Source organism: Lissotriton helveticus, chromosome 2_1 (assembly GCF_964261635.1).
Source record: "Lissotriton helveticus chromosome 2_1, aLisHel1.1, whole genome shotgun sequence".
Taxonomy (NCBI): domain Eukaryota; kingdom Metazoa; phylum Chordata; class Amphibia; order Caudata; family Salamandridae; genus Lissotriton; species Lissotriton helveticus.
The window spans coordinates 535,252,679-535,277,941 of record NC_136059.1 but is presented as its reverse complement, the minus strand read 5'-3'; the positions used below and the strand labels follow the sequence as shown (position 1 = coordinate 535,277,941).

At 45.8% G+C, this 25,263-nt stretch overlaps 1 long non-coding RNA gene across 1 annotated transcript in view; it reads left to right on the top strand.

Annotated features, from left to right (window-relative positions):
* The first annotated feature begins 3,393 nt into the window (after positions 1–3,393).
* Positions 3,394–25,263, top strand: part of LOC144819413 (uncharacterized) — an 88,069-nt gene continuing 66,199 nt past the window's right edge. The window contains exon 1 of the long non-coding RNA XR_013607354.1: positions 3,394–3,463. This is a non-coding gene — a long non-coding RNA (uncharacterized LOC144819413). The remainder of the gene's footprint in view (positions 3,464–25,263) is intronic.

Sequence of the window (25,263 nt, the reverse complement as noted above, 5' to 3'; positions counted from 1 at the left end):
GCTCACTACATTCAGTGGTGACAGAAGACTCATTACAGGCAGCTTGTACCGCTGAAAGCGAGAGTTGCACAGCCCGTACAGGTACGAAGCCTTTGACAGGAAGTGCCGGGCACTGAAAGCTTGGCAGTATTGGCCCTGCCACTCCCCCGGCGATGGAAGGAAGGGAACTGCGGGGGGTGAGCTGTAATGCAAAGCTTACTTGCACTGGTGTCTCTTGTGGCCACAACAAAAATTGTTTTTGTTATTATTTTTGAAGACACAAGCCGTAAATCCGTTAGACAATTAGGAAAAGCCTAATTCTGAAGTTTCAAGAGTTATCACAGTGCTGGCAAAAAGGAGGTGGAACTGCCTCCACACCAGGAAGGTGGGGCTAGGAGAAAAGATGTGCCCTTCACTGAAACGTTGCCCGGGTGACAATGGTGGGGCTGCCGCAGCGGCCTCTCACTGCTCCACAGGGCTGCGAGCATTACACATCTTATACATTAAAACCTGCAGACCTTAGTCAGAGGTGGCAAAGTTTACTGGAACACCTGACAAAACGTGCACACTCGAGTAATGGCTCTCACTTCCAGGCGCTCACTCCCAGTCCTGCACAAACGGGCGCCCGTTTTAAGAAAGGGCTCCTGTACTGTGCTAATGATAGCAAGCACTATGCAAATGACAACCTAGCATTCTTCTAGCGTATTTACTGGAAAAGGTCAGTGCCACAACACTGACTGCGCTCTGTAACCATAAAATATGTAGGTGCATACTATCACTCCGGATGGACGAGCAGGAAATCTCCCAATAATTCCTTCCCTGGGCAGAGCTCCCATGCTTTGAGGCTCTGCCCCTGCTCTGGGCTCGACTGCCTGCGGCTGCCTGCCTCCCCGGCCCCCTGCACACACATGACTCGCCCAACTACACGCTTCCTCACTGAAACCAGCAACACACGGAATGCAGCGTCCCACGAATGGTGCGCGTGAGAACGAGCACCAGGCCATATGTTTTGAATTATCGCGCCTGTGTCTGGGCATGATAATTCAAAACATATGGTGCCGTGCCGGTAACCCCGCAAGCAATAGGCCACACACGCACGAGCGTGTGTGTGTGTGAGCTTTTTGAATCCCTTACAAGTCTCGCCTAGCAGCGCATGCACGAGGCTAGGCGAGACCTAAAAACCACCACAGGACTATGTAAAAAATACCTGAGACAGGAGGCGCTAGAAATAAATAATGAGATGTGGTCAGCCAGACATTTTCATTCAATTCAAGGTTTTGCCAAAAGAAATCAAATACGGAATGAAATAAGCATTGAACCCAATGACAGAATCCTTCCAAACTCGACTGGAATATACTGTCAGCCATGAATTTGAATTTACTTTATACTTTTAAGTTTAAGCTTCATGCCACTACCACTAGTTGTATAGTTGTGAAGTATTGCAAGGTCTAGCATGACACCTTCACCCTGCACTGCGTGTTACCAGTGACGGCTGGTACGGTATGGGGGTGGCGGGGTTGGTGGGGAGGTGATTACGGGAAAAAAATTAAGAAAATGTAAAATTAACTTATCTGGGCACCCTTCTCTCCCACGTCGTCTCTCCTCTGCTCTCCAACCAGGAAGCACCAAGGCTCCCCAAAGCCAATCACAATGCCACATTGCAGTGTTGTGATTGGTCTGATTCGTGGTTCGGCGCTCAGACCGGAAATGAGAGGCTGGGCATGTTCTCAACCCAAGCTGTAACGCAGCCTGGGTGGAGAACTTACAAAGTGCACAAGACTGTTTGACCGAGCCAAGATGACTGGCCAAACCGTCAAGCGCACTTTAGAATGCAACAACCACTCCTCCTCCCTGACGTCACGGAAGCCAAGCCCCGTCCCGCCCTAACCTGGTGGATACTAAATTTAAAGTTGTCCCATTCGGCCATCCTTGTAGTTCCCCCACCTCATTTAGAGATGGGGAAGAGCTTATTTTATGGACATGGAGCAAACTGAGTCTGCTCTCAGTAATCCTTTGCCCGTCTTCCAGACTGTCAGCTTAACAGTGTAGGAAGAAATAACCAATTTAGGCCAACGTTTTTCCTGTTTGCAACCATCATGAAAAGCATGGAGTAAACAGGAGAAAAACAACAATGATCTCTGAATTCTGGACAAAAACACCCAGTGCATCATGGGCATTGTTTTTTGGTTTTCAAGAAATGCAGGAATTCATGCATAGCTACCCTATTTTTGTAGAGGTGAGTCTTTGTCAAAGGAGGAAGATATGCTATGAGAGGTCATGGGGCGAGGTTGCAGTTTTCAGCTGGGAGTATAGCAATGGTGTATAGAATCTGTAGGGACAGTTCGTATGTTTTGTTATTGTCAGCTGGGGCTCTGGCTGCTGTTACAAGTGTGGCTGTAGATATGTATGTCTCTGTACCTTATTTATTTTTGCAGTTTAGTAAATGTGAACCAGACCCAATGGATATCTGACAATAAACCTGGCATGTTCATTTGCCTGTATTTACCATTTTAATCATGGTCTGTATTCTGCATTAATAATGGCTATGATTATATGCCTTTTTGCTGTATATAACAATTATTTTTATTTTTTCTCGACATCAGTTTTGTCTCCAGCTAGAGGCATCCGGTAATTTGAGCAGGCGGGGTGGGGATAGGTTGGGGATACACATGCACACTCACTCACCCATGCATTCACATGCACACATACACATACCCATTCACAGTATTCACTAACAAATACACATACATTCATACACACGCATGCACGGCACACACCAAACATTTAAAAAAATAAAACTTACTGGGTCACAGCAGTAATTTGGGGTGGTGGAGGGACGCCTTGGTGGTTCCTGACAATTGGGGCTGCTTGCTGCCTCCTCTCATTGGCTGACCTTAGTGTGGCGTAATCCTCCTCTTGTAATCAGAAGATAAACATAGGTAGTTTTCAAGAGTTTTATTTGCTTTTTGTCAATTATATTCACTTTATGTCCATTGTTAATAAAGTTTTGTTGCAAAAAACATTATTCAATCCAATTCCATGGATATACATTGTTAAATCCTGCTCCAATGCATTTCGGGCCTCTGCCCTTCATCGGGGAACATACTTATACCATGACATTTAGCTCATACCTATGGGCTCACACGTTCTGGACTACTCCTTGACCGTGAATCCATTTATCTCATTATTATTAATTTTTCCAGTCATCATCATATTCATCACCATTTTCTAAATTTGTACTCATGTTTTGTGTGCATCTGTCGATTTTTTTTCACACACACCAGTTATTTTCGTATCACTTTGTTTCCTTAGTTTATTCTCACTCGCCAGTCCACTTTCTGTACCTATGCTTTTTAGTCACGTGACCGGCACACCTTGCGGCTTTATCCATGAAGCCCGGACTGTTACGATAAAGTTTGACCAAACACCAACGATTTAGAGGACAACGCTGAACTTCGTTACTTTTCTAACCACGTTTAATCTCGTAAGTAAACGCCAGCACTTCCCATGTGCTCAGCAGTGTTTCTCGCGCGTCACAGTTGCGTGTTTTTCATGAAACACCACGAGTCGTTTTAAACTTTCCGACTTGTTTTCTTCCACGAGCTTTGATTTCTATTCGGCTCACACAAATCTGCCTGCTCACCTAGATTCGTCTAACTGCACCAGCACAAGCCTTACTGGGCGTACACAACTCTGCCGCTCATAGCGATAAACTCCCCATTCCTTTTTTCACTCGTTTATAATTCGGTAATTGCACAGCCCAGTTTAGTCACACCGTCCGTTTTGAATATCATCACAGGCGTTTCTATTAATTTAATTTGTGAGATTATACACTTTACTTATTGTGCAATGTATGTCGTTTTGCTTTAGATGCTCCCCGATGAAGGGCAGAGGCCCGAAATGCATTGGAGCTGGATTTAACAATGTATATCCATGGAATTGGATTGAATAATGTTTTTTGCAACAAAACTTTATTAACAAAGGACATAAAGTGAATATAATTGACAGACAAAAAGCAAATAAAACTCTTGAAAACTACCTATGTTTATCTTCTGATTACAAGAGGAGGATTACACCATTAATCAGAGTGTCTTAAGGGATGCCATCAGTTTTCAATTGATCGCACTCATTCTCACTTTACTTTACTCGCCCCAGGGTGGAGGGCGACACCTTAGGAGCACCTATTGAATTTGAATACCTTTGACTCAACTTTTTGAACTTCAGGCTGTGCACGGGCCAATCCAACCCTAAAGCATTATAACCTTAGTATGGGCCAGCCAATGATATAGGTGTTTTATCTTGCGGAGTCCCGCAGGGCTCTGCGCTCTCTCCACTCCTATTCAATTTGTACTTACAGCCATTGATAGAGTCCCTGGCAAATATGAACTGTAAAGTTTTTAACTATGCCGACGATACTCAGCTGCTGCTGAGTATCGACAATACATCATCGGCTCAGTCCACGGCCCAAGACATATTACGATTCACAGTGAACTGGATGTCGTCCAATTTACTGAAAATCAACCCAGACAAAACAGAGGTTCTCGTAGTTTCAACCTTGACCTCCCCCTGGAACGATCTGTTTTGGCCACAAGAACTCGGACCCACTCCAAGACCATGTCCTAGCGTTAAGAGCCTCGGCATGAAGATTGATCAGGAACTCTCGATGGCTAACCAAGTGTCCGCTGTAGTTGGTTCTTGTACCAACCTAATCAGGAAACTGCGGAAGCTCGTTCCCTTACTCTCATGGAATATGCTGCGAACCATTGTCTCAGCTACAATAGTGTCGAGAATCGATTATGGCAATGCGCTATATCTTGGCCTCCCAAAAAATCTATCCAACCATCTTCAGGTTACTCTGAATGACGCAGCACGCCTGATATTTGGTGTGCCAAGGCGGACTCATGCTTCCCCCTTGCTCTACAGGCTTCATTGGTTGCCTGTGGTGCAAAGAGTTGAGTTTAAGAGCATGTGCATCTGTCACAAAGCAATCCATGGACAGGCGCCAGCCTATATAAAAGAGAGACTTGAATTATACAAACCCAAGCGCGCCCTACGATCCTCCGGTTCCTTCCTGCTGTCCTGTCCACGCTTCAAGCTGGCAACTAAAGGAGGCAGATCTTTTTCAGTTCAGGCTCCGATCATCTGGAATAAGCTACCGGAGGTGCTCCGTAGAGAGCCCAACCTCCTCCACTTCAGGAAGTCTTTGAAGACTCTACTCTTCAAAGACGCATTTACTTCCTAGTATCTGGTATTCTAGAATCTCTCTATAGTCATCTTGCCTCTTGTTGCTGCACTTGGTTAGGAGCGCTTTGAGACCTGTAGGTGAGTTGGCGCGATATAAAACCCAGTACAAATACAAATACAAATACAAATATAAGGCAGCAGTCCCTTACTCGTCACAGAGTGGAATGAGATCAGTGAAACTCTGTGAAGAGTGTCACTGATAGACCCTTGGCCCTGGTCACTTCACGACTTAAAACTGAAGCTCCCAGGTCTAAGGCTATTAGTTACACTCTCTGTCGTCATGAAGGGGAGTACCACCAAGCACTTTGCCAGCTGGGGAGGTCACGTCCACAGGGCTGTGATAGCTTCAGCCCAACAAAGTTCAGCTCAGGCAGCCAGGATCTGCGACTTTAGTACAAGTACAGTGCCTGGCTGCCTGACCTAAACATGGAGATTGTATGTCAGACTGACCTGTGCTCAGCCTGACTGACATTCTTCAAGTTTGGAAAAAGGTGGACTGGGGTGGAGACCTCCGCTCTTACATGCCGTGACAACGCTGCTTCCGGCAGAAATACGTTTTTACATTGTTCTATACTATGGGAGGTAATCTTTATGGAAGCCCACTTGTGCTAAAAATGCTGCTGCACTGAGGGTGCTTTAAATCATACTGATGCTCTCCGGAGGGTGGGGAGCAGGAGTGATAACTAAATACCTGACATTAAGTAGTTTTCTCTGTGCTGACTGTGAATGTTTCAACTCGTCTCATGGTCTTCAAGTGATTGTAAATTAACCATTATTTCCAAGAATTGCCCAGCTCGATATTTTCCTGGAATTGAGCGGCGCTTATTGGTGTAACCGCTTGTTAGGCTCTCTTGCGTGAATGATGTAGAGACAAATAAAAATGTGCGCGTTTTTTTCAGCTCCGCAACATCATTACAGATTTAGTAATTCACACGTGGCAATAAATAATAAACATAGCGCGGAAAAGAATAATTTAGGTTCGTGGGAAGTTCTTGGAATTCAATTTTGCCATTTTACCCATCTATGCTGCCTGTTTCATGTAAGCATGAAATATTGCCTTTTTATTATATGTAAAATTGAAACATTTCTGCCTTCTGTTTGTTATAAATTGCACAGCTCTCACTATGTTTCCAAAATGAAAAAATCTGAACACATAGATTGGATTACGAAATTAAATGAATGTAATCTCATTCACTAAAAGAGAGCATTAATTAACTATAATGAACATTGCTAAAATATTTAGAACCTTGATAAATGAAAATGCTGAAATTCTTGGAATGCATTAAAGGGAGGTCCACTGGAATTATGCGATTGTGAGGCCGTGCAGTTTTTCGCATAATTATCGATTTGCCTCATTAGCCACATAATCCATCATCTGCTGGGTACTCTGCAGATGTTAAACCCCCCAAAATTGTTTCTAGCTCGAATGGTTCAAAAGTTACTAAAACCGCAACAGCATGTGTAGCCGCGCAGTGGAAGTCTCTGTGGAGTGGTTGACTGGTCACCTTTCTGTTGCTTATTTCTATAGTGTTAAACTGGTAGCAATGAAGTGCAACCTATGCCCAGAGAGTGTTAGCAAGTGTAAAACGGACAAAATAATGAAATAATACTATCACAAAATGTGCCGCATTATGCCACATCATTTTCCTTTTTCTGACGCATTATTTAGTCAATCTGCTACATAATTTGACCCTTCCGTGCCTCATAATTCAAGTGGTCCTGATATAAGGCAGAGGTTACTTTTGCGATATGAAATTTGTAAGCTTGCTTATGCATCCATTCGAATGTGAACCATCAAATATCCTCCAGTCCAATAGGCTAATATGGTATGTAATAGAGTGCATCAGTCTCGATTTTAAATATGCCAGCCAGTCACTTAAGAGTTAAGGCCCTCTGTTCAGGCATTACCAGCAGTTAATATTTTCTTCTGAGGTCAATAACAACTGTTAATTGCCGAGCACACAATTATGGGTGATGAGGTAAGATGATGGAGCATAATGAGTGACTATTATTGTTCAACTGTGTGAACAATGTGGCTATTATCTTCCACCCCCTATTATCACTCGACTGAGAAACTCCACATTCCTCTTGTCCCTTTGTTTGCATTGACCCAGAGTCATTCTTTCACTGAACATACAGGCTGACAACAGAAGTTAATGCCAATATTCTAAGTATTCCCTAACGAAACCCGTTTCAACATTTGGTGCAGTTTGCTAATAGGCATTCAGTCAGTGCGAGGTGACAGCCCGAGCCTTAGCCCACCCCTTGTACATTCTTTCTTTGGACTGGCTCATTTTCCCTGAGATAATATTGCCATTGTAAATTGCACCCTGAATTTATGGTAGTGAGTCCCAACAATGTTGGTAAGATGTCGGGATTTTAATGCTGCTATTTTGGTGGAAGGTTACATACCTCATACATTTCTGTGGAGCGTTCTTTGATCATGAGTCGTCATTTTTCTCTCAGGGAGCAACGTGAACTCTCCTTTCAAATGCATTGAAGTGGGTGGCAATTTTTGAGTGTCATATTGAAGAAGGAACTTTTAGGCACCATTTTATTTATTAAAGGTGCTACACCAATTTAGTAATTGTAAAGAACAGTAGGCCAATTTCGCCAGGACCAAACCGCACTCCTGTAATTTCGTGGCTGGTCTTTGACAGGGACTATTTCCTGTCAAGGTTTCTCTACCGAAATAATGGATAGCTGTGCAGAAATCTGTCATAAAAGTGCGTTTACGGCAAATTCCTAACTCACTCCTCATTCGTTTTTGATAAAAAATCACGTCAGACGTGTTGACTTCTAACAAAGAACAAGCGAGGTAGCATTTTGTTTTGATGTCAGTATGCAAGTCAGGCACCGGTGGATGCCATGTTGCATTAATATGATCTGTATTCCTTACAACATTTGCTGAGCATTAGGCTTCAAGAAACGAACACGATTTGAGGTGTTATTGCACTCTTCCATGGAGGATTTAAAAACCTGTTAAAAAACATGACGGTCGAAACTCCATGGGGTCGATTCGTATCCGGTAAAATCCCCATCCGTACGATTCGTATCCGGAGCCGTTTCCGTACGACTCGTACAGACGCCGTACGACCGGACGATTCTGATCCCGATCGTCTGAACCGGGCGCGATTCGTACGGTACACGTCGATTCGTACGGAAAAGCGCACGATCACCAACACACCGTACGGCGCGTACCCCCCATGATCGCAGGGGTACGCGCCGTACCCCTGTGATCATGCGGGGTACGTGCCGTACACCCAGCGTACATGGGGTACGTGCCGTACACCCACCGTACATGGGGTACGGTGCGTACCCCATGTACGCTGGGTGTACGGCACGTACCCCGCATGATCACAGGGGTACGGCGCGTACCCCTGCGATCATGGGGGGTACGTGCCGTACACGGGGGGGGGCGTTCCGTACCTGTTTCGGCGCGAACTCTGCGTTTACAACTGTTTTCGGCTCCCGTAGGAAAAGGGTCGTACGGTGCGTACCTGACACGAATCGTACTTGCTGGGTCGTAAAAACCAGCCGCAAACAGTAGTGATGTCGTGTACAGCGGGTTCCGAGTGAGACTCGTACGGAGATTTGAGTCGTACGGAGTCCTGTACGACTCGTACGGAGTTCGGCTCCTGGTACGGATCGTACTTCGTCGTACGTACGGGACGTTTACGGGTACGATTCGTATGGGGAAAAAACGCTCCGTACGACGATTCGGAGCGCATTTACCGGATCGGAATCGACCCCTATGTCTTTAGTCTTTTATGGCATTATATAATTTCAACTGGCTATAACTAATTATTTTTTTTTATTTTTTTTAGTTCTTTGTTTTTTAATTTTTACAAAGACAACAAAACAAATTCAAGCAAAACACAGCAAGACCCAACAACCAGAAACAGAGTGATTTTATCAAGGCATCAAGGTAAGCATGTTTAATCGTCATCAGTATGCTGCGGTTGCATTGTGGGCAGCGGAACCTGGAGACCGATCTCTTCCTTGTAGTCTCCCGCCACTGTGTGTGACCCCCGTGTTCCCCCTTCCCCAGCAAGCTTGCTCCATCTATACCTCGCCGTGGCTTTCCTGGCGGCTATGTCCTCCCAGGCTAGGTTATGATAGGCCCACATTTTTCCAAACTTTCTGAAACTTCCTAGATCAACCCCTCACCTCATATAGCATCTCTTTCTGCCTCCATGCATTACACCTAGGGCTCCAGGTTTTATGGTATTTATTTTTTTGCTAATTCCGTCTGTATTTATCCATATTTATTTTTGCCACAAGCTAAAGATGACGCTACAGCTAGTATTTTTCCACATTTATTTAAATTGACAATGCACACATGCGCTCAGTTGTTATTGGTCAACTCTATACATTCATCTGAAGACTTTGCCATTTCCAGAATGCCCCAATTATGCTTAAAAGTGCTATGACAAGCCATTTGTGTCAGAGCCTGGTAGTTTCTGTCATCCGCAGGGTGCCACATCCTCTTCCCCACTGAACATCATACTGCCCCACTGAGAGAAACTCACACTGCCTTCAGCTACAGCCCAATTGTGTCCCCGCTATAAACACCTGGAAGGAATTCAATTCAAATTATGCTCTAGACTACAGTAATATGCTGCCTGTAAAAAAGTAACAAACTGGAAAAAAGCAAACACTCATTGGGAATACAACTTAACGCTTTTACACTAATTATTCAGAAATCAATGAGTGTTTTTGCTTGAAAAGCAAATGACAGGAAAAGAAAAGTAGCGCTTCACTGGCAAACTCTGTAAGGTGGCGCTAATGTGTTGAGTGTAAATAAAACCAATCTGGCCATTTTGCGACCACTCTGTCTTGCTTTACTTAGTTATGTATTTATTGGTTGTATTTTCAGTGTGGGGGGCTAATAAAAATTACTGGGGGGGCTAATTCCTCAGTAAACTGGCATGTTTTTCCCCTGTCAGCTCGGGACACTCTTCTCTTAGTTCCGCTCAGCATACCAGGCTCGTTATTGCACACAGGAGAGTTTTGGGAGGGCGTGCATTTTAAAGTTCTTGAAAGTTGAAAGAATGGAAATTCGATCTCTCACTGGAACTGAATTGTTAATACTGTACCCAATCTCTTTGCTTCGACTTCTTGCCACCAGTGTCTGGCGGAGATGGTTCATGTGTTCCTGCTGTGCAATGATGCTCTGCTAAGACAGACATAATGACTGTCTCAGCCTCTGTTTTGCATTAGGTTGTGTACCCGCCCTGGATGAATAACTAATACCAGAAAAGCGTGGTACCAATTAGCTACATCACCGAAGCAATCCAAACATTCGAGGTTGTCCCATACATTCTGGTGTGCCGCTAATTGGAACGCTAACTACGAGTTCCAAAATGCAAAATAAAAAAGAGCTACTCAAGCCTGCCACGGCAAAGCTCGACTTGTTAAACTGTCTTTTAATAGATTGGAAAACAAAGGCATTTTATTGGATAGCAGAAAAAGGCAGTTCATCTGGTGACCTCTGAACCCGTCTCTCGTGTGCTATAAATCAAATTGTGCAGGTACGCCATTGAAGTGTTGTCACCTCATCTCATGCATTTGAACAGTTTTTTTTGGTTTAATATTTATCAACTTTTGTTCTCATAATCAACTGAAAGTTGAAGTGGCTGGACAATAAAAATCAATTACTCGGAAATATATGACAGCAACTTTAATTACATGATGGAAAAGCTTGGCTGGGCGTAGTAATGAAAGCAGCACTCCATCTCCTACTTATTGTCTGTCTTTCTCTTTTCCAGGTAATCTTTTGGTGTCTTCCTGTCTCTTAATTTCCTTTCCATCATTGTGCTCCCAGGCAATCGGCAAAGTGAAGAGGCAGGGGCTCTAAGAAGGGGCGTAAGAACAACAAAGCTTTATTAACAAGTAATTGGTCCTTTCGAAGACCTGTGAAGTACTAGGGTGCGGCTGTGTGTGGGCCGGGGAAGCTGTCTCAGCTCGGGCTGACACCTCTTAACCTTCTAAGGAGGGGGAGACACCACATGGTTGGGGTGTGATTTTACTGACGTCAATGAAGACCTTACTTGAGGTGCGAAGTGGAGCTGGGGCACCAACAAAAGCATCATTTCTGTAGGCTGGTCTGCTGGAGCATGGCAGCGCCACAAAATGTACTAGTATTTTCCCGTTTTTATATATAAATACACATAAAGGAAAACTTGTTTTCCGTCTGTATTTATATGTAAAAATCTGTTTAAACGGAAAACCGAGAGCCCTAATTACACCATGCCAACATCCCACTGTTGTTTTGTGGGTGGACTTGAGCGCCACCATTTGCTAGCTATGTCCCTTTTTGCTGCGCAAAAACCTCGGGCACAGAATATAAGTTACCTTCTAGTAAGGTTCACATCCCCTAGAACTCCCGGTTGCAAGAACTGTGGCATAAAGGGGACGTGAGTTTCCAGGACTTGTGCATGCTCGGCCACCACCTCCTTCCAATATGTCCGAATGTTTGGTCATGACCACAGAATATGGATACAAATTCACACATCCTCCCCACATCGCAGGCAGTTGGGTACTGAAGGAGCCGGTTCCACATTCTAGATCTAATCTGGAACCAGCGGCCGATGTCTCTTTTTATTAGCATGAAAGCTTGGAGGGGAGTGAAATCGTTAGCCAATCAATCATTACAGTTCCAATGTACTATGACTCCGAAGAATAACTCCTCCTGAATGGATTTTTTTAGTTTATTACAAAGCCGAGAACAGTTGGACATACCGAGAACAGTTGGACATACACGCCCCTCAAAATGAGGGTGTAAAAATACATTATAACTCATACAAAGCCAAACCTACGTGTGAAATGTAGACGGTGCAGCATACATAGAATAATCAGTTCCAGAATCAGGATATAGAAGATAATAGCACTAACATCGAGATTCCCTTTCAGTGGAAGTTCGTAGGTATGAAGCATTAGTCTCTCCCTACATCACCACTAACATGAAATCCTGACTTAGCATTTTCCCATGCAAGATCCATAAAGGTGTCAACGTGTTAAGTCTTCCTAAGAAGTCTCTTCACACCAGATCGTTCAAGTAGCATAAAGCTACGGAGCTCGTTCTAAGATGCTTTCTCTCTCAAGGCAAGGCAGAAGTCCCCGGACGCTGTCCCTGACTTAGATACTTCACTTTGCAGGTAGTATCTCAAGATGCATTTCGGCATCCCACCATCCATTCAAGTCACTTCCTTGTAGGTAACTTTCGACACGACAGCGATGCTCCCAGCCCTTGGCTAGATGACCTTGATTCCCAGGTGTACTTCGATGAGAAAGTACAACAGTTCTTTATTATCAGTATCGTTATTCAATGTACCCTCTACTACCTAAGCCTAACTCCTAAAACAAACACATTATTCTAACTAGCAGGATAAATTTCTACACCTGCAACAGAAACGTGAGAAAGAACAAATCCAACATGCACATGAAATTTACTAGTAGGTCTAATACGAGAGCGTTCATGGGAAAATTACAAATCAGAGCCTACAGAAATTAGTCAACATAAGAAACGGCAGAAGGCCTCATGAAATTACACCTATAAAATGAACATTATTACTGAGCATATCTAGATGTAACACGTTACATAAGCATATCAATTGTGTGAGTACTTGTCAGCGACATGTACCAATTCTGCACGTTAATGTTTTCGACTAACCACACGTAATTGAATAGTTGACTTCATCACGTTTACATTGAAATATCCCTAGCACATCACCTTTCACGTTATTACAGTTCATGTTGGGGCGTGGTTTCGGCGCCGACTGGGATGGCTGCGTGAGCGAGTTGCTCCGCGCCGAGTCCCGTCCTTAATCCTGTTATATACTGCCCCGAGTTACCTGGCAGCTGTGACTGAGGTCCTGGGGGGTCGCTGAGGTGGTGGGGAGCGCCTGGCCCCCGTCGGAACCCTGGACGCCGAATAGATCGGACCTGGCGATCGGTCCGGCTTGGCTGGGCGGAGCTGAAAAGATGGCGGCGCTGACGGAGTGAAGCTCCGGGAACGGTGTGGAGAGTGGAGCGGGGCCGTCTGAGGGCACCTGGAGGCCTCTTGTGAGGTGGGGAGCCGAGGAGCGGACAGTAGGTGCGGGCCCTGGCCGACGACGGAGACCGGCGCGGGGAACAGGAGATAGCGGCGGCCCTCCCCCACCCGCTCCCCTGGCCGGCTGGAGCGCTGGAGCTGTGCTCGGGCAGCGCGGCTGAAGAGGCTGCGGGTCCGCCCAACCGCCGAGTGCGCTGCGGCGGGGGCCGCTGAAGCACAGCAGTGAGCGCCGGGCCGTCAGGGCGCTGGAAGTGGGGCTGCCCACGGCGCCTGAACGCCCCGGAGGGCGGACAGACTGGGTGGCGGCTGGAGGATTGGTCGCCGAGGGGGACCCACCCAGTAGCCGGCAAGAGCACACAGGACTGGCACCGAGAGGCGCGCTGTGACTGGGGAGGCCTGTTCCTTCCGGCCCGCTCAGAGACGTCTCCATGCACCGCAGGGAGGGCCACCTGCTTGCTTTGGGTGCTGAGCGCGCTCTCAGGCAGTGACTTTTGGGAGGGGCAGGAAAGCCATAATTAGCCTGCCATTTCTACCCTGCACATGCCGGTTGAGTGTTCTACCTCCTGTCGGAAGCGGCTGCAGGTCCCTGCTGGGTGCATCATTTCGGCCGCCTCCCTCTCCACACTGGGGGTCATATGATGCCCTTCCTGCAACTTGTCGGGTTACCCGGTTGATGCACGGCCCGTCCCAACACGGCGGAGAAGCTTGATTGCCCTGGCTGAGATACACGGGTCCCGAAGCTACTAGGGGCAGGGGGCCTGATCTACCCAGACACCCGGACTCCTGTCTGTATCTCGGCTCGGCAGGACTTGCCACCTCTGGATCGGAAGCTGGCAGTTGGGTGAGGGCGTAATCACGCTTGGCCTGCAAATAGGTGGACTGCGCTTGGTGGGCTGTCTCGTCGTGGGTGCCGAGCGGGCCCAGGATCGGTTCGACTGGAGGAGCTGTCGCCCCTGGCCGACATCGGTGGTGGCTGACCGCGAGTCGGGCTCCCGCGCTCAAGATGGCCGCGCAGGGGACTGGAGCCGCCACGACGCCGGAGCGAGGAGACGGGAGGCCGGAGGAGGCTGCTGATGGCTCCGCGACGGGGCCCTCGCCGCAGGAACAGAGGCTTAATCTCCGCCTTGACGCAATTTTGGCCGCGATTACTGCCACAAAGGACGAACTGCACCAAGACATAGCGCAGGTGGCGACGGGGCTTGGCTTGCTGAGGGCGGACCACACCAAGCTCTCTGACAGGGTAAAATCCAACGAACAGTTGCTCCAGGAGCTGAAGCCGGCCGTGGTCACCGCAGAGCATAACCTGGAGGACGTGGTTTGCCGCCTGGGGATCCTGGAGCGTCGGGCGGAGGACGCGGAAGGACGCAACCGCCGGAACAACGTGCGGGTGGTGGGGCTCCCGGAGAAAATCGAGAAGGGTGACGCAGTGGCCTACATGGAGGACTGGTTTCGGACAGTGGTGGCGCCGGAGGGCCTGTCCCCCTTCTTCTCGCTGGAACGAGCGCACAGGGTGCCCGCCAGGCCGCCCTTGGAGGGTGGACCGCCCCGACCGATGGTGGTCAAACTCCTGCACTACAAGGACCGGGATCTGTTGATCCAGAGGGCGAGATCCCAGGGGCCGTTCCAGGTGGACAATAGCAAGGTGACGATCTTTCCGGACTACACGCAGGAGGTGCAGCGGAGCAGGTCCTCTTTTCTGTCGGTGAAGAAAGAGCTGCGGGAGGAGGGGATTCAATACTCCTTGCTTTTTCCGGCCAAGCTGCGGATCATCGTTGATGACAGGTCTCACTTTTTCCAGACGCCCGATGAAGCATGGTCCTGGCTGGAATTGTACCGTGCCGGGACTGATCGCGCACACAGGCCGGCCAGGGATCGTCATCAACCGGTCAGGGTCAGGAAGTCGCAGCGCATCCGCTCCCGGAACGGGCGCCAACGTGCCGAGCGAGAAGCGCTAATGCTGGCCGATAGACAGAGTGCGTTGGAGGCCACGGCGAGCATCACGGGCTCGCAGCGAGAGGACGCTTCCAGAGGTTCGGCTTCGGAAGATGAAGGGGAGAAGACTGGTGATGAGGACTCAGAGGTGGGGGGAGCGCAGGGGCCGGAAGTCACCCCACAAACATCGGATGGTATATTTAATGGGTGAGGCGCATGGCCGCTGAACCTTTTGCACGGCCTGGACGCTCCTGACCTTCATTGGACTGCCAGGTATGGGGCTGCAGTAGCAGTGTGGGGCTGTGGGCGCGGGGTGGTTGCTCTGTCGTCCTGGTTTGGGGCCCCATAGTCCCCATTAGACCCTTAAGGTCTTCTGTGGTGTCGACCACAGATTAGTGTGATGTGTTGGGTGTTTGAGGTTTGGAACGGGGCTGAAGCTGGGTTATTAGGCCCTGTCCTGGGGAGGGGGTGGACGGGAGTTAAGGGGTATGTTTTGAAGGGGTTGCACAATTGCTGCGATGCGGGTCACGATCACTGGCGTGTGCCACTGTTGGGATTGAGGCTCTATGGGGACGTTACCTAACTTGAAATGTGTCACATGGAATGTCCGGGGTATTCGAACTATGGTTAAGCGCCACAAAGTACATGCCTACTTGGTGAGGCGGGGCATTCAGATAGCAATGCTTCAGGAGACTCACTTGACGCAGCAGGAATGTGGGGCATTGCAGAGGAGATGGCGGGGTCAGGTGTTTGGCACGACTTACTCGGCATTTGCGAGAGGGGTGTTAATATGGATTAGAGCGGGCACACCGTTCCAAGCCACGAGCCAGCGGATAGATCGCTATGTGGTGGTGGAGGGGCGGCTGTATGGTAGGGAGGTGGTGCTGTGTAGCGTGTATGCCCCCAACGCTGATCAAGCGCATTTCTTTGAGGGTTTGTCGCGCTCCCTGGCGTATTATTTGGCGGGTCCTATGGTGCTGGCGGGAGATTTTAACTCCATTTCTGATGTGCTGCTGGACAGATCACATCCGCCTTTGGTGGACTCCCCGGTGCGCAGACTTGCGACCCATAGGCGGGACTGGCAGGAGAGGTGGGGCTTGGTGGATGTATGGAGGGCACAACACCCCGAAGCTCGAGATTACTCCTACTTTTCAGCACTGCATGATCTGCATGTTCGACTGGATTCGGTGTTGTGTTGCAAGTCACTAGCGAATGTGGTAACCCACTCTGAGTATTTGTCTAGGACCATTTCGGACCATAACCCCCTGCTGATCTCTATACAGTGGCAGCAGGTGAGATCGGCGGTCCCTACATGGAGACTTCGCCCGGAGACGCTGGAAGACCCGGCGTTCTGTGACACGGTCCGACAGGGTATAGACAGCTACTTCACGGTTAATGCTGGATCGACGGCGACTAGAGCGAATGAATGGGATGCGATGAAAGTGGTGGTTAGAGGGGTATGTATGGGACGGTTTCTGACTGTGAGAGGAACAGTGCTGAATGACCTCGCGAAGGCGGAGGAAGTGTTGAGAGGGGTGGAGCAGCGGCGACCCGAGCAGCCGGAGTTGCAAAACAGCTTGTTGCGCGCTAAGGAGGCGGTAGCAACTGAGACAGAGAGATTGCGGTGCTATGATTATAAGTTGTATGCGGTGAAAGTGCATTAGGAGCGGGATAAAGTGGGCACGCTCCTTGCGAAGTTGGCTGATCCGAACCCTAGAGGGTGCCCGGTTATGAGTGTGCGACAGGAGGATGGGGAGGTGGTCTATTCGCAGTCAGCGGTCCTGGGGCGCTTTCGGTCCTACTATGCGGGTCTGTACTCCAGCCACCTTGAGGCAGAGGCCGCGGACATTGGTAACTACTTGGACCAGATCCCTTTGCCGATACTGGATGAGGAGGAGGCCCGGGATCTGGGGGGCCCTGTCACTCTAGCGGAAATCAGAGGGGCGGTTAGTCATATGGCGCGGAACAAAACCCCTGGGGTGGATGGATTGCCGATCGAGTTCTACGTCAAATTTCTGGACGTGTTGGCGCCCAGACTGCAGACTGTGTATGCGGAGGCGAAACAATCGGGGCGGTTGCCTGACTCTATGACAGAGGCGCTGATTGTGCCCTTGCTGAAGCCGGGCAGAGATGCATTGGATGTCGCTTCTTATCGCCCGCTGTCTATGCTAACTGTAGACTACAAGATCTTGAGCCGCATCCTGGCCACCAGGCTCCTCCCACTGATGACCTCTTTAGTGCATAGGGATCAGGCGGGATTCATCCCCTCTCGGAGCACTTCGATGAATATCCGTCGGCTGATGGGGGTCATTGATAGTGCCGCCACGGCGGATCCGGGCCCGGTAGTGTTGACAGTTGATATTGAGAAGGCGTTTGATAGCTTGGAATGGGACTTTTTGGATGGCGTGCTGTTGAAGTTCGGGGTGGGGGAAGGGTTCCGGGGTTGGACGAGGGTGCTCTATTCCTCGGCTAAGGCGCGGGTGCGGCTGGGGTCCTTGGTCTCCTCGGTTTACCCGGTCTGTAGGGGCACGAGGCAGGGCTGCTCGCTATCCCCTCTGCTCTTTGCCCTAGCGATGGAGCCTCTAGCGGCGCAGGCGAGATCGGGAGTTGTCTTTGACGGAATTGCACAGGGACTTAACTCGCATTATATTTCGTTATATGCCGATGACTTGTTACTGTACCTAGCGGACTCTGGCAGGGCTCTGGAAGGCGCGGTGGACATGTTGAGCAGGTTCGGGAGGCTCTCAGGCCTCAGGGTGAACTGGACTAAGACTTGTGTGTTTCCGTTGCGAAGGACCACGCTCTGCCCGCAGCTCTCGAGGCCGGTGGTGTGGGAGCCCTCTTGTTTTGTTTACCTGGGAGTGCGCATCTACCATGACGCGGCGGACCTCCTTGAGGGGAATGTCGGGCGTTGCATTCGCGCGCTGAGGGGCAATATGGACTTCTGGGCCTCTCTCCCGCTGTCAGTGCTGGGCCGTGTTGCGCTGTTGAAAATGGTGGCACTCCCGAGGCTCCTCTATTATTTTAGAACGTTGCCAGTGTGGATCCCGCAGGGTATATTTAGAGAGCTGAAGAAGTTGGTGACTGGCTTTCTCTGGGGCCACGGTCGCCGACGGGTGGCGTTGACCACCTTGATGAGACCCAAATGTGAGGGAGGGATGGCAGTCCCAGACTATGAGTTATACTATCAGGCAGCGCAGCTCCAGGTCCTGACGCAGCACGTGGCCAGAGAATTCAGAGGACCTGAAGACGGCCGAGGGGCCGGCATCCAGAGGCATGTCTTGTCATCTGTCGTGATGCAACAGAAACTGGCTGGTGGGGACCTTACGATGGAGGAAAGGACACTAAGATTGTGTTGGAACAGAACCCTGAAGAGGGCTGGCAAGCGCCGGCCATACGCACCGGAGATTCCGCTGGGGATGCTCACAGCCTTACCGCACGGAGGTGACTGGTCCCAATTATTGGAGTGGGAGGACTTGGGTTTGCAGATGGTAGGCGACCTCTATGTGGACGGGACACTGGCCCCGTTCCAGACTTTGCAAGAGCAATTCGGCCTGCCGAGTGGCACCTTCCTGCTGCATGCGGCGGTTGTCGCGGCGATACAGAGGCATTGGGGGGGCGGATTGGCTGAACCGGAGGTGACGATGGCGTGCCAGTATGTGGTGATGGCAGCGGGCACTGTCAAGGCGGTGACCTGCCTCCACAATAGGATGTTGAATGAAGGTCTAGACCCGTTAGTTGAGTTGAAGTCGCGTTGGGAGACCAGCGTCGGTAAACCAATCCCGGACTCCGTATGGGGTCAGGTGTTACATAGGACCTGGAAAGGGACGAGGAATGCGAGATTCCAACAGGTACATTTTTTCGTGATCCATAGGGCATATTTGACACCGGAGAGGTTACGTCGACACTTCCAGGTGCTTGATGCCATGTGCCCACGTTGTCTAGAACCTGAGGTGGATTTTGACCACATGCTGTGGGGTTGCCCGAAGTTGGGGGACTACTGGTCGGAGGTAGGGGACCTCTTGAATGCGGTCACGGATCGGGAAGTAGACTTTGACATGGCCGCATGCATGCTTCTTTGGTTCCCACACACCAAAAAGACCAAGGTATCGAGCAAATTCATTGGGTTGGGCCTAATACTGGCGCAGCGTGAGATCACTTGGCATTGGAAGTCTAAAGAGGGGCCGTCCGTGCGGAGGTGGAGGAATGAATTGGTGAAGTGGTCGGGATGTGAGAGTATATTACGGATGCGCCAGGCGACTAGAACTGGTAACGAGAAGAGTTTAGAACTTGCACGGTCCTGGGAACTGGTAGTACAGGCGCTGAGGGACCACCTGATGGAAGGCGAAGAGACAGAGCAGTTGTGAGAAAGAATTCCGTGTGGCTACCTGTTTGTCGGAACTTCCTGATGGTTGCCACCCTAGAGCAGGAGAGGGATGGTGGAACCCGCATCGGCAGCAGTTGGGGGGTGGGTAGTGGGAGGGAGTCGCAGGAGAGAGTGGTTTGCCGGCCAGCGGCAACCCCCCGGAACCAGATGGCCCAGGGAGGTAATCGTGATGATTTAGTGACACAACATTGGAGTGGCCTAGGATTTGATGGTGAGGGTGGGATGTTTGTTTTGGGGTAAAAGCAGAAACGAAGTGTTATACTTGACCTATGTCCCGAACAGGGCGCGCACCGAGGTACCTCCAGTAAACCGACTCACTGAAGCGCCGCCCAGCCTCCGGGATGTGGGCTAATGGGCTGTGTATTGCATTACTATCGCACTGTATGCTGGGTGCCGTTGGTGTATGGGTTGGTCTGTTGGATATGTTTATTCCTGATTCTGCAATAAAAATATATTTACAAAAAAAAAATTACAGTTCATGTTCTAATGGCCTAAGTTAATGCAATAAAGGATTATATGTAGGTTCTGACTACCCATGATTATAATGCACCCCTACAAATGAAAGAGCAAAAGTTGCTCTCTAACAGTACCTACGCCCTACCCATAATGTGCAGTCTTAATCTAGAGCAGTACACCCTATGGATCACTGACATAATATCGACGTCACAAATATCGAGATACAAAAATATCGAGTCAAAAATATCGATTGACAAAATATTGACTCCCTATCTTCAAACAGGTAAGTACCAAAATATCGACTCCAAAATATCGACGTACAAAAATATAGACTGTCAAAATATCGATTTTTTTAAACGTCTTAAAATTAAGTTAAAACTAATATAGTAATAAATATATTTAATATAAACTTAGAAATAATTATTAAAAAAATGTAATTTTAATAAATAATTTATATAATTAAAAAAATGATATCACCAAAAATAATACATATATATATATATATATATATATATATATATATATATATATATATATATATATATATATATATATATATATATATATATAACATATTATTAAATAAACATATATAACATTTTTAGCGTAGCATAGAAAATGGTTAAAATTTATTGTTACAACTATAGTGAGTTCAACATTAGCAAAAGTGTTGGATAGCGTAGAGGTAAAATTTACTATTCCCACTCCAGTGGGTGCCACAGTAGGGAAAGTGCTTGATTAGCGTAGGGGTTAAAATTACTATTCCCACTCCAGGGATGTATGACGTTACAAAGCATACTTTTACAACGCCTACCATTACAACAAAAATTTTACAACACAGAAACTTTTACAACGCATACATTTACAACGCAAGATTTTACAACGCATATACCTTTACAACGCATACCATTACAACGTAAGTATTGGTAAGTATATAATAATTTTTTGAATTCTAAATTAATTAAAAATATTATAATATAATTTAATTTTATTTAATTTTATTTAATAAATTTAATTTAAATGTAATTTTACTTTATTTTTACAAAGTACCCCTGTACCCCAAAAACCCAAAACTGACCCTGAACCCTAAAAATACCCCTTTACCCAAAAACTGAAAACTGACCCTGAACCATAAAAATACCCCTTTACCCCAAAAGACTGAAAACTGACCCTGAACCCTAAAAATACCCCTTTACCCAAAAACTGAAAACTGACCCTGAACCCTAAAAATACCCCTTTACCCAAAAACTGAAAACTGACCCTGAACCCTAAAAATACCCCTTTACCCCAAAAAACTGAAAACTGACCCTGAACCCTAAAAATACCCCTTTACCCAAAAACTGAAAACTGACCATGAACCCTAAAAATACCCCTTTACCCAAAAACTGAAAACTGACCCTGAACCCTAAAAATACCCCTTTACCCCAAAAACTGAAAACTGACCCTGAACCCTAAAAATACCCCTTTACCCCAAAAACTGAAAACTGACCCTGAACCCTAAAAATACCCCTTTACCCAAAAACTGAAAACTGACCCTGAACCCTAAAAATACCCCTTTACCCAAAAACCCAAACATATAACATTTTAAAAATAATTATATACTTACCAATACTTACGTTGTAATGGTATGCGTTGTAAAGGTATCTGCATTGTAAAAACATGCTTTGTAAATGTATGCGTTGTAAAAGTTTTTGCGTTGTAAAAGTTTCGTTGTAATGGTAGTGCATAGTAAAAGTTGCGTTGTAAACGTTGCATACCCACTCCAGTGGGTGCAACAGTAGGGAAAGTGTTGGATAGCGTAGGGGTTAAAATTACTATTCCAACTTCAGAGAGTGCAATAGTAGGGAAAGTAAATACTTCACAAATAGATATAAATAACATAAATAGTAATACCAATTACAAATAATTAAAATATTTTACAAGTGTATAAAATATATTAAATATTTATTTATAAATACAAAATAAAATTATTTAATTATAAAAATTGCCTACTTATACTAATTAATTACCTATTAACAATAAATTAATTTACAATTTAAAAATTAATCAATTAATTTTAATTAAAAATTCTATTTTAATTTATTTCCTATTAATAATTAATTAACAATTAATTCAAAATAAATACCAATAAATTAAATGACATATTTAATTAATCAGAATTAAATTACTTACCACCCTATTCCCCTATAAACCAACAACCCGCTACAGAAAATAAATTAATGAAATTAATATATTTATCAAGTAATCAATTAAAATTATTTACCAATTATATTTTTATTAATTACCAATTATTATTTAAGTAACAATTAATTCTAAATAATTAACAATGAATTAATTAACATATTTAATTAATTATAATTAAATTACTTCCCACCCTATTCCCCTATAAACCCACCACCCGCTACAGAAAATAATTTAATAAAATTAACATATTTATAAATTAATCAATATTAATTATATACCAATTATATTTTAATTAATAACCAATTATTAATTAATGACAAATTATTTCTAAATAAATATCAGTAAATAAATAAACTTAATTCCCACCCTATTCCCCTATAAACCCACAGCCCGCTTCAGAAAATAAATTACCAAAATAAAAAAATGTATCAATTAATAAATTATAATTAATTACCAATTATATTTTAATTAGTTACCAATTAATAATTATTTAACAATTAATTCTAAATAAATATCAATACATAAATTAACATATTTAATTAATTATAATTAAATTACTTCCCACCCTATTCCCCTATAAACCCACAACCCGCTACAGAATAATATTACACAAAAAATTAAAAATATTATTAACTTACCTTAAATTGGATATTTTTGTTGTCTATATTATGTCTAGTCGATATTATGTCCATTCTATATTTTTGATTCGATATTATGTCCATTCTATTCGATATAAATTTTTTCTAGTCGATATTTTTGTTGTCTATATTATGTCTAGTCGATATTTTGTCCATTCTATATTTTTTACTCGATATTCTGTCCAGTCGAAATAAAAAACTCGATATTATGACTGCCCACCACACCCTATGAAGGACCTTAAGTTGTATAAGCCACAGGCTAGAATTTATTGCCACTTACAAGGGATGCATCAGGGCTTCTTCCTAGTCAATATCCTCCCCTGGGCGGAGTTCATTTCTCACTTATGTCTCAGCGGACCAAGATTATCCGGTATGTTATTTAGGAGGGTCCGGTACGTTAGTGGGATAACTTTTATGGGCATTTCATCCCTGGGTAGTCTATTCTCCAGGGGGGTTACTGTCTTCCATATCCTCCTACAACTTATAATTGAGAATCTTAGGTACCCTATCCCCCTTTATGGCATGCGTTATAAAGCATTCCAGAAATTCTGCATTCATTATATCGACCTATGTACTACATTGGAAGGTAATGATAGTGCCATTACTTTGGCAGTAAGAATCGTAATTATACACTTACCTTGATGATGTAGATGTACATGATGTAGTAGGTGCAACATTTATGTGAGTCAATATTATCGATTTTGATATAGTGTCATACAACCGAGATTTGCCTACCTACATCCATCACTCCCTTTCCTCATCTGGTTACTCACACTGGCTACTTAAACTATACCTTCGTAAACGTAGGTTTTAAAATCTTATAAGAGGAACACGGTAGAAGGCACATTATCCCTTTAACAGCCTTCCAATTAATTTTGGTATGGTAATTCCAAAGGGGTTTTAGTCAGGGAAAAGGGCAGAAAGGGCGCACTGCTACATGTGGACGCAAATATGTCTGGAAATCTTGGGTAGGAATGTGGTGCAAAAAAGGGTGAGGGGATAAGCCCTGTAACCCCCCAATTGTGTGCCAGCCGGGGCAAGCACACCAGAAAATCGCAACAAGATACCCTTGCACACAACAGCTATATATAACAAGATGTGTCTGTGTAGACACTTGTACGTTTAAAAACAAAGCCTGTTGATAAACAAGAAATTCATCATATGGTTCGTGAAAAGTATAGTGTTTTAATGTTCTTTAGAGCAATCCAGCCGACACGTGTTTCGTCGCATGTGGGATTATCCTCCCGCGACTCCTCGGGGCTATGTCGCTCCGCCAGTGATAATTCCGACCCGGCAGGGCCCAGGACTCAAATGGCGATGTGAACGTGCTATACTGAGGGGATCAGATCAATGATTGAGTATGATTTGTCTCTAGGTCCTGGAAGAATCGTTTGGTTGGTCAAAGTGAACACGCTGGTAAAACTGTATTTGTTTACCTTTCAAACAATTACTATCGAACTCTGTTGATTTAAAATTCCAAGCAGGCAATCAGACCGTCTGTGAGGGTGGCGTTTTATGGGAGCGGATAACTCCTCGTGTTAAACATGCATGCAGACCACAGAACGATTGAGTCTGTGTATCTGGGTAGATAAACATAGTCTTCCCAGAACTGACAAGATGGTTAGTACAATGAGTGTAACACAGATGTTTTGAAACTGGACTTATGTATGATGTATCATCAAGTAATACTAGCTAAGGAATCCAGGCATTTGATCACATTTCTTTATGCTGGATGAAGTATTCAAATTCCAGAGTGCCTTTTCAGTATAGTTTTGGCTGAAGCCCTCTTTCAGAGGCCTATGAGATTGAAAGGAGTCTTGACCTTCCAAGATGATATTTTGCTGTTTTGGGTGAACTCTGAGGAACATGTGTCGATGTTGGAAGCAATGTTAAGGGTGATGAGCAAGAGAGAGAGATTGACTTTTGTGGGAAGGTTGACGTCCCTCCCTAAATCCCTCCCTTGCCCGCCGTTGACCCTCCCTGAACTCCTCCTTACTACTCCCCTTTATTTTTAAATATTCATAATTTCCCAGCCACTCCTCGGTGTTCTTCTCATATTTGCTACTAAAATGTATATCCTTATGTGCTGAGACTCTGCAGTCATATAGGAGAGACTAAACTCCACATGTAGGTTTCTAAAAAACATTTTGTATTACGTCTTTTAGTACTAAAATGTACTACAAAATGTAGTTTGTGAATAACCTTCTTAAACTTTAGACCAGAGGTCTTCAATCTTTTTATGTTGAGCCATCAATAGCAAAATTATTTCAATTCGGCCCACCTCCAAATGTTTAGGATCCAGAAGAGAAAGAGTGTGAGTGGCAGGAGTGGGTTGGATTTATTAAATCAGCAATATTTTTGCCAAAATGCTCACCTGGGCAATAGCT